This window comes from Ceratotherium simum, chromosome X (genome assembly GCF_057802395.1).
Source record: "Ceratotherium simum simum isolate JZ-2026a chromosome X, ASM5780239v1, whole genome shotgun sequence".
Lineage (NCBI taxonomy): Eukaryota > Metazoa > Chordata > Mammalia > Perissodactyla > Rhinocerotidae > Ceratotherium > Ceratotherium simum.
In genome coordinates, this window is record NC_141940.1 from 108,719,359 (window position 1) to 108,735,909 (window position 16,551).

At 40.5% G+C, this 16,551-nt stretch overlaps 1 long non-coding RNA gene across 1 annotated transcript in view; it reads right to left on the reverse strand.

Annotated features, from left to right (window-relative positions):
• Positions 1 to 9,418: 9,418 nt before the first annotated feature.
• Positions 9,419 to 16,551, reverse strand: part of LOC147911984 (uncharacterized) — a 103,271-nt gene continuing 96,138 nt past the window's right edge. Inside the window, exon 5 of the long non-coding RNA XR_015550542.1 lies at positions 9,419 to 10,015. This is a non-coding gene — a long non-coding RNA (uncharacterized LOC147911984). The remainder of the gene's footprint in view (positions 10,016 to 16,551) is intronic.

Genomic DNA, 16,551 nt, shown 5'->3' on the forward strand with positions numbered 1-16,551 from the left:
AAATAGTCTGAAATCCTCCTTCAATTTTTCAAATTTATTTTTTACTCTGTATGTAATGTATGTCTGTCTTGACTCTGTAACTCTATAAGGGGCTATGAGACTATATTTATTTACTTATATTTATATCTATATAAAGTTCCAGAACTAAAACACAAACTACATGGAAAACTGTGTCACCTGAAGATAAACAGCCTATTTTCAGTCGTGTAGAGCACTGCTTAGGACTTATGAGTTATAAGACCTGCTTTATTTTGATATTTTTTTCACAATCCCCCAAGTGACACTCTTCATTCTTCCCTTAAACTCAGAAAATTTTTTTTTATCTCTGTGTATGTTTCTAGCTGCAACAGAAGTGAAAACAACTCTGCCATGTGAGAAAGGGAACTGCAAAGTGGGGGCAAACCAAGCATGGCCTTAAGCAGTGTAACCTCTGTTGTGCTCATAAGCCCACAAACTATATGCAGCAAGGCATTCGTGCTGCCACTCAACAAGTCATAAGCCCTGCAGCTCCTCCACTGAACTCTCAGTGGTGGTTGTGTGCAAGGTGCTTCTTGAGAGGATGTAAGTGGTCCTGAGGCTATTCGTTCTCTGTCAAAACCCTAATGTTCTTCATCCATCAGGCGTTGAGTTGTTAGACTGATGCCTAAGTGGAACAATGCATTAAGCAGGTCATCTGGGGCTCCCAAATTGAAAGGAAGGGGCTGAATAGCCTGTGAATTGCTGCCACTCTTCCACTTCAGGGTCTTCTTCCAATTTAAAGACTGTCAGAATCTATTCCCAGGAAGTACCGTCAGACAACCAGTGGCCAGGTTTGAGCCACACTGATATTCTGAGCAGTTCCGTATAAGGTGACTGACTACCTGGCTCATTCGCCCTCATAAAAAGCCATCTTTTTTCCTCTGTTTCGTTTCCTGCCCTCATAATGATCTATGACTCTAAAAAGCCCCAATTTGCAGAATACCCATCAGTGGTTATCCTTCCCCCAAAGAGTCCCTCAGTCCAAAATCATTTCTTGCTCCTTAACACCCCATAAGATATGGATGATGGAGAAACTTAATATTCTCTAGAAATATCTGTATTTTGAGGTGGAAATTGTTAAACCAAAATAATATCTCACTCAAAATAACTAGGAAATGAGGTTCTCATTTTCAATAAATTTTGCCTCTCTAAGCTGTCCAGAGTGAAGACAGTGGAGGGGGCAGGGAACTCTCCATCATTTCAGACTTCCTTTCCGAAAGGGAGAAATAACTTCCTGTCTGGCCTCCTCCAGGAGGAGGGAATGAAGAAAGGAACACTTCTCCCTCCTTCTGGAAGCCATCATCCACTTTATGATATCCCATTTCTACCTTATACATAAGATTTTAATGAGGTCATTAAATCTACTTGTAACAATTTATATTAAAATATCATTTTTGGAAATAAGTTTATCAAATGTTTGTCACAGATCCCTAACCTCCAAATTTATGCCACTAATTATGTAATTTTAAATTATTGTTTTTTAATTAACCTCTCTAACTTTGGGGATCTTATCTTTTTCTTATAATTATCCTAGCTTTCAATTTTACCCCATGTGATCTATCTTAATACTTTTTTGGAAGTAAATAGGCTATGAATAAATGTCAATAAAAATATATTTTAAAGACCTCTGTAGATGACAAATTTAATTGTTATGATTCTAGCAACCAGCACTGAGTTAAGTGCTCATGTGGGGGTTAGATATTAACCTCTAAGCTGTAAGAGGACCCATGGCTGAAAAAGCTAATGTATCAATAAGATGTTAGCAACTTACTCCGTAGAATTGGACTTACCAGCTTTTACAACTCACACATACTAAGAAGAATGACCTTTGGAATGCTTCTTTCCCAGACTAAACTGTCAACTCTCTTCCTTGAAAGATGTCTCCATCTAAAATGGTATCTCGACTTCCCAACTGACTCCACCCCGCTCCTACTGACAGTATCAGAATGCAGCAAGACCATCGTAGATCATTTCTTGTTGTGTTCGTGCTTTTTGAAAGAGGGAGCAAGACCGGCAAACAGCAACTGAAAAATCCATTAAACAAATCTATCAACAAAATGCAGAATAAGCTTGAAAAATAATGAGACCGTTGCTGAATGAGGCAGATGGCTTGGCAACCCTAAAAGACTAACATCAAACAAACATTCATTTGAGTCTTCATCTAGCTTCACTAAATTAGTATGTGAATTCAAACATTTGTCTTTCGCTATTTCTTTCCCAGTGATGGGAACTGTGTGAGTAAGGACCAGTAGCAAGAAGAGGAGGAAGTGCTAGCCAAAGAAAATGGCACTTGTAAGTCATGCTGACACTAAGCCTTATGGGGGTATAATAGAAACTATTGGAGACCGTCCATCTATACCTCAAAGGCCTAAGGACATATTTGACTTCTCCTCTCATATGTAATTACCCATAATTATTGCCCCAAGTTTTTAAAGCTTTGCCACCACATTCTTTGTGCATCGCAGTAGAATCCTTGCCATGCTATTGGTGAATTGATTTTCAATGATGTACATATTCACAAACAGGAAAGACAGACTTTTACCCTCTATGAAAGTTCATAAAGGTGTGGGGATTGAGGAGATAAAATATCTTGATAATCTCATACATAAAATGAGGGATACAGTCTTACTAAAAACACAGCCCTCAAAGAGTTTACTATTTAGGAATATCAGACCTTGGTCACCAAACCATGCAAAGACTATATCGAAGGGGTGTGTGTGTGTGTGTGTGTGTGTGTGTGTGTGTCCCAAAAGATTCATTTAGTTTTTCTACTCAAAAAATAAAAATTTCAACACATTGAATATTTATAGGAGACCATAAAAGAACATTAGCAGTTAAAAAAGGAAGCTACTACAAAGGAGAGGATTTGGCATTCACTCTGGAAAAGTCCACGATAATCTCTCTTTTAAACAATTCACTATGAAAATAAAAGATGATCAAAATGCATCAACAGAATACGTGAGCAGGATGAAAAGCAAATTAAAAAAAACTGGCTTCATTTTCTTTTCATGGCTGTCAGTCAAAAGTATTCCTTGGTACTGGGAGAAGAAATTACCTCTCCAGTCATCTCACAGAACTCAATGAGAAGAAATATATGATTCGTAAGCATAAAATACAGACACATGATGTGAGGCTGTCTTCAGTGAAGAAGTACTTCCAGTCAGACAAGACCTGAACTACTTGTAAAAGGGCGAAAGGCATTATAACCTTTCTTCCCAGTATCCAAGTTGGCTCTGTGGGCTAGAATCTAGGCCAAAAAACCTGAAAGACTCACCCAAGTGTGTACGTTATAGTCCAAGAGGAAAAATTACCTCGAAGGAAATACACGAAAATGTTCATTTATAGTAAATGCCCTTGGGTAGGTCATGGACATTTACCAAATTTCTGCAGTTTCCATATTTTTTATAACGAGCATATGCTAACTTTATAATCAGAAAAAAAGACTTTGCATATTTTGAAAATGGTAAGATAAAGGGGCCGGACCGGTGGCGCAAGCAGTTGGGTGCGCACGTTCCACAGCGGCAGCCTGGGGTTCGCCGGTTCGGATCCTGGGCACGCACCAACGCACCGCTTGTCAAGCCATGCTGTGGAGGCGTCCCATATAGAGTGGAGGAGGATGGGCATGGATGTTGGCCCAGGGCTGGTCTTCCTCAGCAAAAAAAAGAAGAGGAGGATTGGCAGATATTAGCTCAGGGCCGATCTTCCTCACAAAAAAAAAATGGTAAGATAAATTACAGAGATAAATTCCTTAAGTTGTTTTCCATATTTGCCAGTTAGGGAAATTAGGCCAGCTTCTACCCTGAGGCTCTCTCATGAAACACTCTTTTCCCAGTATCACTAAAACTGCTGTTTCTCATCCTTTTAAAACCCATATGACTTGTCAAACCAAGAAGTTGTTTCCCCATTTTAACTTAAAAAAGGTCTAAAACATCCTTTGCATATAGAGTTATTAGTCAAAGCCTAAAATTACAAAGGCTTTCTTGCTTTAGCTCTATTTCTTAGGGAACATGGAACCAATAAAGGAGGAGTTAATAGATGAAAGGTTTTCCCTCTAGATACCAATTGCGTTACATCGATTATAATGTAAAATTCAAGTGCATAGAAATTCACTTGACAGCTACTAAACAAGACAGCATGAACAAGAGTAATCTAATATATACTAATTTCAGCGGAGAAAATAAATGTTTGTGGGAGGGGGGAGTTTAAAGTGGCATTTAAATATAAGTACTATTGTAAGTATTATTTCACCGTAAGTTCCCACTGTGCTTCATACAATGCTCGGCACACAGTAAATAGTCAAGTAGTTTAGTGGAAAGAACACTGGATTAGAAGTCAAGAGGCCTGGATTCTCACTCCAGCTTCACCACTATGTAATTAGCTAACTTTGAATCTATCATTTTATCCATTTCCTTATCAGTAAAACAGGAATTGAATCTACCTCGCCTGCCTCAGAAGCCTGGGTTAAAATAATGAGGGAATGAATACGAATGAACATTTTATTTAAATTATAAAGCATTTTTGGTTGACTAATCTACCCCCTTTATATAATCCTGCTACGCAAAGAAAAACTTTGTTATAGAATTACATCTCATCATCACTATAATCCCCCGAGGTCAACAATAATCAAATTCTACCTGCTTTTATAAGTAAATTTCAGGACATGAAATGGTTGGGTGTTAATAAAGCATCCAAGATATTTGAAGGGCTGCTCTCCAAGTTATCAGAAATTCTTACTTAATGTAATAAAAAAAATTCCCTCTTCTGAGAATCAAGCCACAGTCGTTTAGGGTTTTAACAACTGGCACACCACATAGGACCAAGCAAGAACTTGGTTTCTTCTGCCAGACTCCCACTGCAGAAAATTACAGCCCCTCCCTTGTCTTACAGAAGAGTGGTACTGGAAAATCCTAAATAATTCACTTTTATTTCTACCTAGAGTGACAAAACGACACGGGAAAGAGTTAAGAGTGACATAGGATATTGAACAGACTTAGGGACTGATGGGCAGGCAGGCTAGTGGTGCCAAAGCCTTGAAAACGCTCAGAACATAAACCACACAAAGCTGGTTCATTTTACACCAGTGGTCAGCAAACTTTTTCTGTAAAGGACAAGAGAGTAAATATTTAATGCCTTGCAGGCCATGTGGCTGTTGCCACAACTACTTAACTCTGCTATTGTACTGTGAAAGCAGCCATAGGCAATACAGAGAGAAATACGTTCCAATAAAACTTTATTTATGGACACGGAAATTTGAATTTCATATTTTTTCATATATTGTGAAAAATTATTATTCTGATTTTTTTCAATCATTTAAAAATGAATCAATTTAAAAAACCATTCTTAGCTTGCACGCTGTACAAAAAGAGCCTGCAAGCTAGATTTGGCCCACAGACTAGTTTGCTGACCGATGTTTTAGACAAAGACATAGCATGAGTTTAGGCCAGGCTCCCCAGAAGCAGATCCTAAGACAAGAATTAGTGTACAAGTAATTTATTAAGGCAGTCCTGCCATGGAAAACCAGTCAAGGAGAGGAGGAAGCAGGGAACAGGAAAGGAAGAGAAACTGTGAGAGTTAGCCCTCAAGATGGCCCCCAGTGGTTCCCACCTCCTGGTATTCACACCCTTGTGTAGTCCTTTCCCACAATGCACCAGGGCTGGTCTCTGTGTGCAACAGACAACAAAGGTGATGGTATGTCATTTCTAAAATTAAGTTATAAAAGACTGCTGCTTTTGTCTTGGGTTCTTTCTCTTTCTCTCTCTCTCACTAGCTCTGGAAGGATCCAGCTGTCATGTCTTGGAGAAACTCAAGCAGCCCTGTATAATAGCCCATATGGCAAGGACTTGAGGTCTCCAGCCAATGGTCACGTGAGTGAGCTTGGAAGCAGATTCTCCAGCTTCAGATGACTGCAGCCCCAGCTGACAGCTCAACCACAACTTCATGAGAGACTCTGAGCCAGAACCACCCAGCTAAGCCTTTCCCAGATTCCTGACCCTCAGAAATTGTGTTAAAACATTTTTGTTTTAAGATGCTAAGTTTTGTAGTAATTTGTCACACAGTGATCAGAATTCCAAAGCCAAGCAAGGAGGTGGTCTCCAGCATAGTTCCATAGAGTGTCGCTTCAGTCTGATCCTGCAGGGGTGCTCTGGAGTTTAAGTTTCTCCTCCGAGTTGCCCTGACTGGAGAGATGTGGGAGCTGGACCTTTCAAACTCTAGCTCAATCAGGTAAGAACCACCCCAGGGAAACATCAATGCCCAGGCAGTTCCACCTCTCTGCATGTGAGGGGCAAAAGTGGAGGCATTCCGTAGAGAATGAGCCACAGGTGCTGGTGGTTGGAAGTTAAATGATTAGAAGATTTTTTGGGCAATCTGGATACAGCACTGACATTATCCACTATATGCTATTTTTTGAAATTGAGATAGAATTGACATACAACATTGTGTAAGTTTAAGGGGCACAATGTGTTGATTTGATACATTTATATATTGCAATGTGATTACCACCATAGCATTAGCTAACACCTCTATCACATCACATAATTATCATTTCCTTTTTGTGGTGGGAACATTTAAGATCTAGTCTCATAGCAACTTTGAAGTTTATAATACAGTATTGTTGTCTATAATCTCTATGCTGTGCATTAGATCTCCAGGACTTACTTATCTACTAGTTGCAAGTTTGTACCCTTAAACAACATCTCCCCAATTTCTCCATCCCCACCCTCAGCCGTTGGTAACCACCATCCTACTCTCTGTTTTTACGAGTTCAGCTTTTTTATATTCTACATATAAGTGAGACCATTCAGTATTTGTCTTTCTCTATCTGACTTATCTCACTTAGCATAATCCACTAGAGGCCATTTTTATGAGTTTGTCAAATGTACAGATACATGTTTAAAGCTGAATTTGAGTGTGCAGGTTTGCAATATGTTGTAAATGAATTAACTTACCAACAAGGCTCAACATTCCACTTTCACATTCCATACATGTCCCAAAGACAAGCTGAACATTAAGAATGCTCACCAGGAAAACCAGGTATTGCTGCCTTTAGACAATCTAGCATGAAGACAATCAATAAAATCACTTTGCCAGTTACAGATGTTAAAATAAATGATGAAAAACAGTAGGAAACTCTTTTCATGGCCACAGATATCAACTTTCCCACATATAGTGTTCTAGCCTCTAAATTCCCGAGTAAACTTAGGACAGTGATATAAAGTGTATAATAAATTCTTCAATAAATCAAATAACTCTTAAACTAAGGACCTGTTCCCTAACCAGTATTAAAACTTTTAAATCAATCTTGAAATTTCTTAAAGGAAACTGCAATAGTCATCATCTCTAAATCTTAAATATCCTTCCTCATCCCTGCAAATTATCCCACTTTTCTTCTAATTTTTAAGAAACTCAAACTGGACCAAAAAACTCAGCATGACTGTACTCTTGCCAAGTATTGATCATATCAGAGCCTGGCTGTTTTAACCTGCCACAAGGGCAAAATGAAAATAGCATGGACTTAGCAGGGGCGACAGCCAAGCCACAAAGCTGCCAGTACATGGCCCTGGTAGGTCAAAGTTTAGGTCCCCAGAATTCTGCAAAATACAAAGGGCATGTTGAAGCACCAAGGATGATGCCAGTTCACATAGACCCCTTTGAGATCCTTCTCTATCCTCAAGCATCATACATACACACACACACACACACACACACACACACACACACACACACACACACACACACACACACACACACAGACTGTGCCGGTCATTTGCTAATTGCCCTCAGATCCGTTTCTCGTACTTGCCCTGCTATGCTCTATATTACAGAGAGGCTGACTCCTGCAGACCAATCTCTGCAGTCAACTGGCCTCTGGCTTGGTTCAGCCAATGGGAGGCACAGGCAGAAGATTGGAGGGTAGGAGAAAGGGAGAAGCCAGGGTAATTCTGCTCAACTCTCTCTTGGCTGCAGGGCAGCAACTCTGTCTTCATGGCTCTGGCTCCACTGGAAAACTCTTCCCTCCTAGCTCCTGTCGGGGACCTCAGCTTCTGTGCTCTGATAACACTCCCGATTCCCGTTGCCTTGCATTCAAGGGGTGGTAGCAGCTTCCTAATGTTGCTCATTTCTGTATTGCTTCACAGTCCCCTGTTTGGCTTCTCAGCTCTTCCACCACCCGTGTAACCAATTCCTTGTATTGATTGCCCTCTATTTGAAATACCTGGAGTGATTTCTGTTTTCCTGACTGAACTCGCATCCACATACTGGGTATGCCTGGACTCAAATGTGGATTTCAACCCTGGTATGTGGGTTTCAACAGCCAAAGTATTTTTATTAATTCAATATCTATTGAACAAGGAAGCAACAAGCTGTTTTTGAGCCCCAACGATGTGCCTGCCCTCATGCTGGACACAACAGGTGAAAGCTTCTCAGAGACTTGGAGAATCACACCAGTTACCCAAAAAGCTTTTGAGAATAATTCACTTCAGTGCTTCCAGTTGAGGTCTCTAAGATCTGCTTCCTTGGCCTCCTGGAGGCTGCAGCTTTCCTGACCTTTGTTCTCAGTTTCTCAACATTCATCTAAGCTCTTTTAAAGCTACATTAAACCACTTCACTCCCAAATTATTTAGAATGGCTCTGTTTTATTTATCAACGCCAGATTAATATACCATTTAAGTATATTTTAAGTGCACTGTGTCAAAACCTAGACAAAGAGTCTGCCATCTGAAATTTCAGTTGTCTTCATATGACATTCTTCATATGTCTTCTCTCAAAGTAACAAACATTATTGAAGCATATCCTGTAAATTGTCCAGCTCAGTATAATTCCAACCCTTTCTTACTTGTCTTCCTTTACTATAAAGTCAGGACAGCTGAAAGGTCACTTCTCAGACTCCCTCACATCTAGGGGTGGCCATGTGACTCAGTTCTGTCCAACGAAACACAAGTAAAAGTCAAGTAGTGCTCCTTTCTCTCTTCCTTCTGCCTCTTTTCTGGATCTTACATAGTACTCAAGTGAAAAAGCCATTGGTGAGACAGTACAGCAGGAAGAGAGAAAGAATTTTATTCCTTGATGGTATCCTTAAGCTGCTTTCTCCCAGACTTTTGAGGCATTAGACAAATAATCCCATTAATTGTTTAAACCACTGTTTGTCAGTGTTTCTGGGATTTTCTGCCAAATGCAATCCCTAACTGATACAACTGTATACAGAGAAGAAATTGTGCTTTTTTAAAAATCTGATTATCTTAAATTTATTGAGTCTCAAAATACACTCCCTGCTGGGTAGAAGCTGTGTGTGTCTTCTAATTTCTCCATTGTAATCATTATTTAGAACAATGTGTCTTTACCAAGCATGAAAATAACTTTCTTTGCAGTTGGAGTTTACTTTACAAAATAGACATGTTGCTAGTGAAGTCAACTGAGAATTTAATTATATTTTAATGTACACCAGAAAAAGTTACTATTTAAAGTAAACAGTGAACATTTTTATAATGAAAACACTATTTTATCTTAATCCAAATGTTCAAATATCAGATTAGCTTAGTGTGGGACATGAATATATGACTCTATTTTACAGATTTTCATATTAAGCTAAGAATTAAATAGAAATATGTTTTCTTCATAAATGAATATCACACAGGGAGGAATATATGGAGCTGTCCAAAGTCTACAACAGAATAGATTTTCCAACCTTAGAGGCTTCTCAAGCTAAGAAGCAGATGTTGTGTGCTGCTGGATGCTCCCAAGTGCCGTTAGGAAGCAACGATTTCTCCTTCCTCTTTGGTTTTGCCATCTCAGTGAGTGCAGCCCACAGAACTGGTAGGGATAGTGCTGTTGGCATCTCAAAAAGAATTCTTCTTTGATCCTCTATATCCCACTTCCTGGGCATTCATTCTTCTTCTTGATAAGCCAGCAACCTGCTCCTTGATAACATCTTTTATATTGAAGACTTTGCCCAAATGATATGCATCCTGTCTCAATAACATGAAGTTCTTCTCCACCAGGCCTTATAGGAGAAAAGAGAAAAGAAGGAAAAACTAAACCAAAAGTACACAGTAATTTCCCCCAATACAAGATTCTGGGCCAGTACCCATTGTTTCATACTTGGACCACTGCCAAATTTTTTAGCTGGTCTTCTTAAATCCAGACTCTTTCCTTCATTATTTTAGCCATCATATCATTCTCAAATAAATCTTATCTAAATGCTACATTCATTAAGATCAGTTTCTTCAAAAGTTTTCTGCAGCTCCCTGTCATCAACCACACCAAACTTCAACTCTTCTATCTGGTTTTCAAAGCTCTTAATGGCATTCCTCCTGACCTAGCCACATTAATTTTCCAGTCCAGCCAAATAGACACTGGTCTCTGTTGTATCATTTTGCATGCTTTGGGTTACAAATAAAAAAAGAAAATCCACACAGTTCCATTGGCTTTATTAGTTGAAGAAGTTTGGAGAGACAGAAATTACAGAATTGATTAATTCAGCGTCTTCACAACATTTTCAAGCACTCTGGTTTCTTCCTCTCCTCTCTGACATTCCAGGCCCATCAGCCCATCCTCAGCAGGGAGCTTGACCTCAGAATCACTCTCCTGTGCTCAAGACATCGCATGCAACAGTGTCTGGTGCAAGAAGAGAAGGCATTTCTGCCTCTTGTTCTCTTTTCAACAATGAGAATAGCTTTTCCAGAAGTCCCCACAATGTCCCCTCATGACTCCCTGGCTACAACATCACATGCCGATGCCCAAGCTTGGCAAGAGGAGAGGGACAACCACAGCCGTATAAAGGAAAGCAGACACCTGAAAAAATTGGGCTCTTCCAGCCAGGAAGAAGAGGGAATGGCTGTACAATAGGCAACTGCAACATCTGCACTATCTCAGCTTGTTCTTATCCCTACAGATCACCCTCGTTCCAATATTTGTGCCCTTGTTCTTGCTTTCAACATCTTATGCCCTCCCTCCTCCTTTCCACCCATATAAATGCTTTGCATTCCTGTAGATCACAGAGATGTAAGAAAGAGAGTTTGACACTGAGAGGTCAAATAGCCAAGGTCACATAGCCAGAAAGAGGTCAAGCTGGGATTAAAACCCAGAACTTTCTAACCACAGATGATGTGTGCCCCTTCCACCATCTAAGGCCCACCTCCTCTGTAAAATCTCCAGCTACCATATCATTTTCTCCTTTCGTTTCAAGATGGCAACTTGATCCCATGCAATTAAATTCTTTCTCTCCAAAATTCCCATTATAATAACCAAAGAAATAGAAAATATGGGAAAATCTATATCAACCCTGGGTGGCATGTTGTGTAGATAGGACTGGATTAAGGAAAGGATTTACCAGCGGGCCAACAAATGGGGAATAATGGATGAGATTTCACAGAAGCTCCCAAGGTCAGAACAGCTCTAAATAGGAACAGGTAAGCTATGAACCACATGGGAAAGAGAAAACTCAAACATTTCCGGAAGTACACAACTACTTGTACATGGGGCAGAGAGAGACTAGTGGACATCACTGCCAGGGTCGGCTTGGTGAGACAAAGGGGCTCAGAAAAGCAAGGGCATTGCCCTAGAAGCCTGTTAACAAGGACAATCATGATCTTGGAAGAAAGGAGGCAGGACTCACCATTTGCTACAACAAACACGGAAGAGAAAAAACCTGGCCCTGCAGTTCGCTTTCCTGCCCCATGTCTGTCTCCTTTAAAAAACACTCGTTCTATTCCTTCCAGTCAAATGAAACCCCTATTTATCAAAGTAAAAGCAGAGAAAATATAAACTTTTCCTTGTGTCTTCGATTAAAATATTTAAACTGGGACCTACACAGTCTCTGGCATGTCAATCCCAGCAATGGTTAAGCATAGATATCAAGAAGAACAAACAGAAAAAACTTGATGGAGAAAAAGAGAGAAAGAGAATAGTTCAAAATATGGAGATCCTCTGAGGACTCGGAACTAAAAAATTTAAGGAAATTTTTTTAAAAAATAAAGGAGAACAATATAAAAATCTGTCATTTGGATTTATAATAAAAATTGAAATGACATTTCATTTCTAACAACAGAACCACCTAAGGTCAGGAAAGATTGCTTTCAGATGAAAAATTTACTTCAGCCAAGTGGGCTACTGTGGAAAACTAAACTAGAGATTTAGAACAGGAGTTTGAGAAATTTTCCCCAAACTCAGAAGAAATTGATAAAGAGACAAATATGGGAGAATGTAGGAGACGTGGAGGATGAATCTGGGAGGCTACATATCTTAACTGTAAACCAGATGTCAGCTGGCCTCATTGCTCCTTGGGGACCTAGGTGTAATTGGCTTGGAACCTGCTGTTTCCATGAACCAAGAGAGTCCAACGAAATCCCCTCAATTTATGCTCACTAGGGGTTTAAGTTCCCAGGGCTCCTCTGGCCCCAATTTCCATATTTTGTCTCTTGCCACATCAAACTGGACAGGAGTAACCCCTTTACCAGCTCCCACCAGAAGTTCACTTAGTAGTAGATTAGTATGTTTGAGACCCATGATCATTTGCCTTTTCAATGCCTTCCTCCCATTTTTCCTTTTCCCATCTCTGTTTCTCACCCCCTCCCTTCAAGATTGCCCTCATTCATTCATTCAATAAATTTCCATTATGCTGGCAATACACCAGTGACCAACACAGGCAAGTCCCTGCCCTCGCGGAACTTACATTCTAATGAGGGATATGGAAGACAACTAACAAACATATAATGTCAGGTAGTGTATTCGTTATCCAGAGCTGCCGTAACAAAGTACCACAGAATGGGTGGTTTAAAACAACAGAAACTTATTCTCTCACAGTTTTGGAGAGAACTAGAAGTCTGAAATCAAGATGTTGGCAAGGCCATGCTCCGTCTGAAAACTCTAAGGAAGAAGCCCTCCTTGCTTCTTCTAGCTTTTGGTGGCGGCCAGCAATCCTTGCCATTCCTTGCTTTGTGGCAGTGTAACTATAATCTCTGCCTCCATCTTCACATGGCCTCCTTCCCTACATGTGTGCCCCTAAAATTCATATGTCAAAGTCCTAACCCCAGTACCTCAGAATGTGACTGTATTTGGAGACAGGGCCTTTAAAGAGGTGATTAAGGTTAAATGAGGTCACTGGGGTGGGCCCTAATCCAATAGAACTGGTGTCCTTATAAGAAGAGGAGATTAGGGTGCAGACACAAACAGAGGGAAGACCATGTGAAGACACAGGAAGAAGAAGGCCATCTACAATCCAAGGAGAAAGTCATCAGAAGAAACCAACCCTGTCTACACCTTGATCTTTGACTTCTAGCCTCCAGAACTGTGAAGAAATAAATTCCTATTGTTTAAGCCACCCAGTCTGTGGTATTTGTTACGGCAGCCCTAGGAAACTGACACAGATTTCAACATATATTTTGAGGGTACACAATTCAACCCACAATAGGTAGTGATAAATGCTACAAAAACCAATGACACAAAGGAGGAGGATAGTGAAAGGGAAGGGGTGGTCAGAGGAATTCAGTTCTCTCCATCTCTAATCCCAAATTTGCTTACCCAAAACTATCAAGGTATGCAGCAGAACGGAAGCTCTTTATATAACTGGATCTACTTTCCTTGGAAGGTAATTGGAAAAAAATAGCAAAAAGTTGTGTTATATTACATGAACAATTATTGAGCACTTATTGTCAGGCATTGTGCCAAATTTTAATCACATGATCTCATTTGATCCTTATAACAACTCTATGCATTGAGTACTATTATTTTCTCCATTTTACAGATGGGAAAACAGGCTTAAGAGGGTCCAATGGCTTACCCAAGACCAAATAGCTAGAACCTAGACCTTCTAGCCCCAAAGTACTCTTTTCAACCACTATAACATACCACCTCCTCTTTATGTATAGATTATAAATGAGGACTTGTTACATAGAACTGCTCTTTGGAGTCAAGAATTTCCTTCAAATGTCAGAGTTCTGCATAACTGCATATCAGATATGTGTATGGCTTACCACAGCTCTCCCTGTTTTCTGTCTTCAAATATGAAAGGAATTAGTGGAAACATTTAGTGTCCTTTCTTATATTATGAATCAATTTCTTTTAGCCACACAGAAAGACTCAACAACCCACGTATTCTCAAAGTCAAAGTCAGGACTTCACTAAAGACAAGCTCTTTTTCAGATACTTGGCCCTCCTGTGACAAAGTGATCCCAGACACAAGTCCTCACCACACTCTAAACGCACCGAGGAGCTGTGAGGGTATTGACGAAGGCAGATACCTTCAAAGAAAGGATTTCAATAATCAACCTTATGCCCCCCAAAATATATTTATTAAACAGCTTGGACTGAAATAGAAACCCTAAAAAGGCAGCTCTCCTAGGGGATTCTTCAGCTGATTGCATTACTGTGCTGCTGAGGAAGACTAAAGCAGACCAGGAAACACTACAATCCCTGACTTAGCAGGTGTTCTTCAGGAAACACAAAGCTGGGTCTTCCAAAGGAAGACAGTCCCTCTAGAAACAAGACAAAACAGAAATCCTATACCAAAGACCTGGAAAATGGTCCCACCACCATGAAAACTAAGAGTCATAATTAAAACAAAGGGAAAGGAAAATAGAGGCAGAGCAGCTCACGCTGTGAAGTGATGGAGCACCAGTCACAGTTTCAAACTGGAGACTAGGAGGAGGGACCTCCATTCCCAGCCCTTCCCACTGAGTAACATTTAGAGCTATTACTTTCTTGCTGTTTGTAGCAAGCCTTTATACATGTCTTGAGAATACATCCAATATAGAAAAGGGCCTGTTGTTCTGCCTTTCTTACTGCTAAGCTATTGATATTTTAGGAGAGTAATTGAACTTCTCAGTACTAACTTGTTTTCTCCGTGAACTAGTATCCCCGGAAGATAAGTGAGTTTCAGGGCATACACAAAAGTAACTGTAAATCCAGTGCCTAAATGGCATTTGCAGTTTATCAGCCTTTGAGAGAGAAGGAGCCAGCCTAGCTTTAAAGCATTTCCTCTAGTTTAAATTTGTCCTTGCCTCATCTTACACACACACGCACATCTTGCAATTTGGCATTTTTTAAGAACGAGGACAAAAACGGGGATTTATTTTTGCAAACTAACAAGTGATATTTCTCCAAGAGAACTGCTATGATCTGTTTGCCTGCACTGAAAAGATGCTTTCATCCCACACAGTCCAGCTGTTATTCTCAGGTTGCTGGAATAATGAGCAACATTAAATAACAGAGTCGAAATCAGCCACCAAGACTCATGACCACATTTGGTCCCATGCAAATTAGAGCCTCATTCGGAATAGTGGTATTCCTTTTAGCCAGTGTCCCCACCCTCGAGCACCCAGAGTATCCCCCTTTCAGCACTATCAGGTTATTAGGGCAGCTGGGAGAAGCATGGGTCCATGTTCCCCCTAGAACTTACTGCCCGTAGAAAAAAATTAGTCTTAGTCTTACACCACCCTGATGTTTTCCTTCATGCCTCTGCTGCAAAGCGGCCAGTGTCTGAGTTAACGAAACAACGCTTCTTACACACTACACTTTTCATCCAGACAGACCACTGTTAAGAGTCTCACCCTCCTCCAGCCATGTGACCAATTCTCTTGTCACAGCGAGTTCACTGCATTCATTCAGCAGCTGTATCTTAAGTGCCTATCAGGTGGAGGCCCTATTATCATGTTATCATCATCCCTAACTATGTGGTCCCTGAACCTCAGAGAGTTGACCTTTTGGTAGGAGAGATGGCCAGTTAGACAAGCAACTACAGCAATGGCTTCCATGGTGATCAAGGTAAAAGTGGCCATGGAAGCACATACCCAGGGAGCTAACCTCTTCTACCTAACCATAGAAGAGGCTCCTTAGAGGAAGTGCATCTAAATTGAGGCCTGAAGGATGAGTGCGAACCATTGGAGGAAGGTGGCAGGAGGAGTGTTCCAGGCAGGGGTAATGACAGAGGGGAAAGCTCAGAGGAGAAGGAATGCATGGTAAGGTGCAGTAACGGGAAGAAGTTCAATATGTCTGAAGCATGGAGTTAAAAGGAGCCATGGCTTCCTATGCTTCCTTGACAGCTCATTCTCCCACTCTCTATAGCGTTTGTTTCCTCAAACTTCAGAGTGTTCCCTAATCCAACACTCCTTACCGCCCCCCCTTAACTCTCAGAACATGATATCACCTACTATTTTATGTACAATATAAAAGCCACCAGACAGGAACTCTCTCAACTTTCTGCTATCAAACGAAACCCGCTGAGTCCATCCTGAGTGCTCTCCCCAACCTGACCCTTTTTTAGGGTTGAGGCTGCCTCCCAGGTAAGGCCAGTCCCTTGATGCTTTGGATCCCATTTTCCTCTGGCCTTCCCTAGAAACTTACTTTTACATTATTCCTTCTTTCTCTTATATATTCAAGATCCTCCCTCAAATAGACCATTCCCATAAGTTTTTAAACATGCTCAAGTTTCTCCCATTTAAAATAATACTTCCTTCTATCCCATATCTCCAAGTAAATAGTGACCTATCTCCATCTTCCGCTTCATAGCAAACCTTCTCCTGGGAGTTGTCTATACTTGTG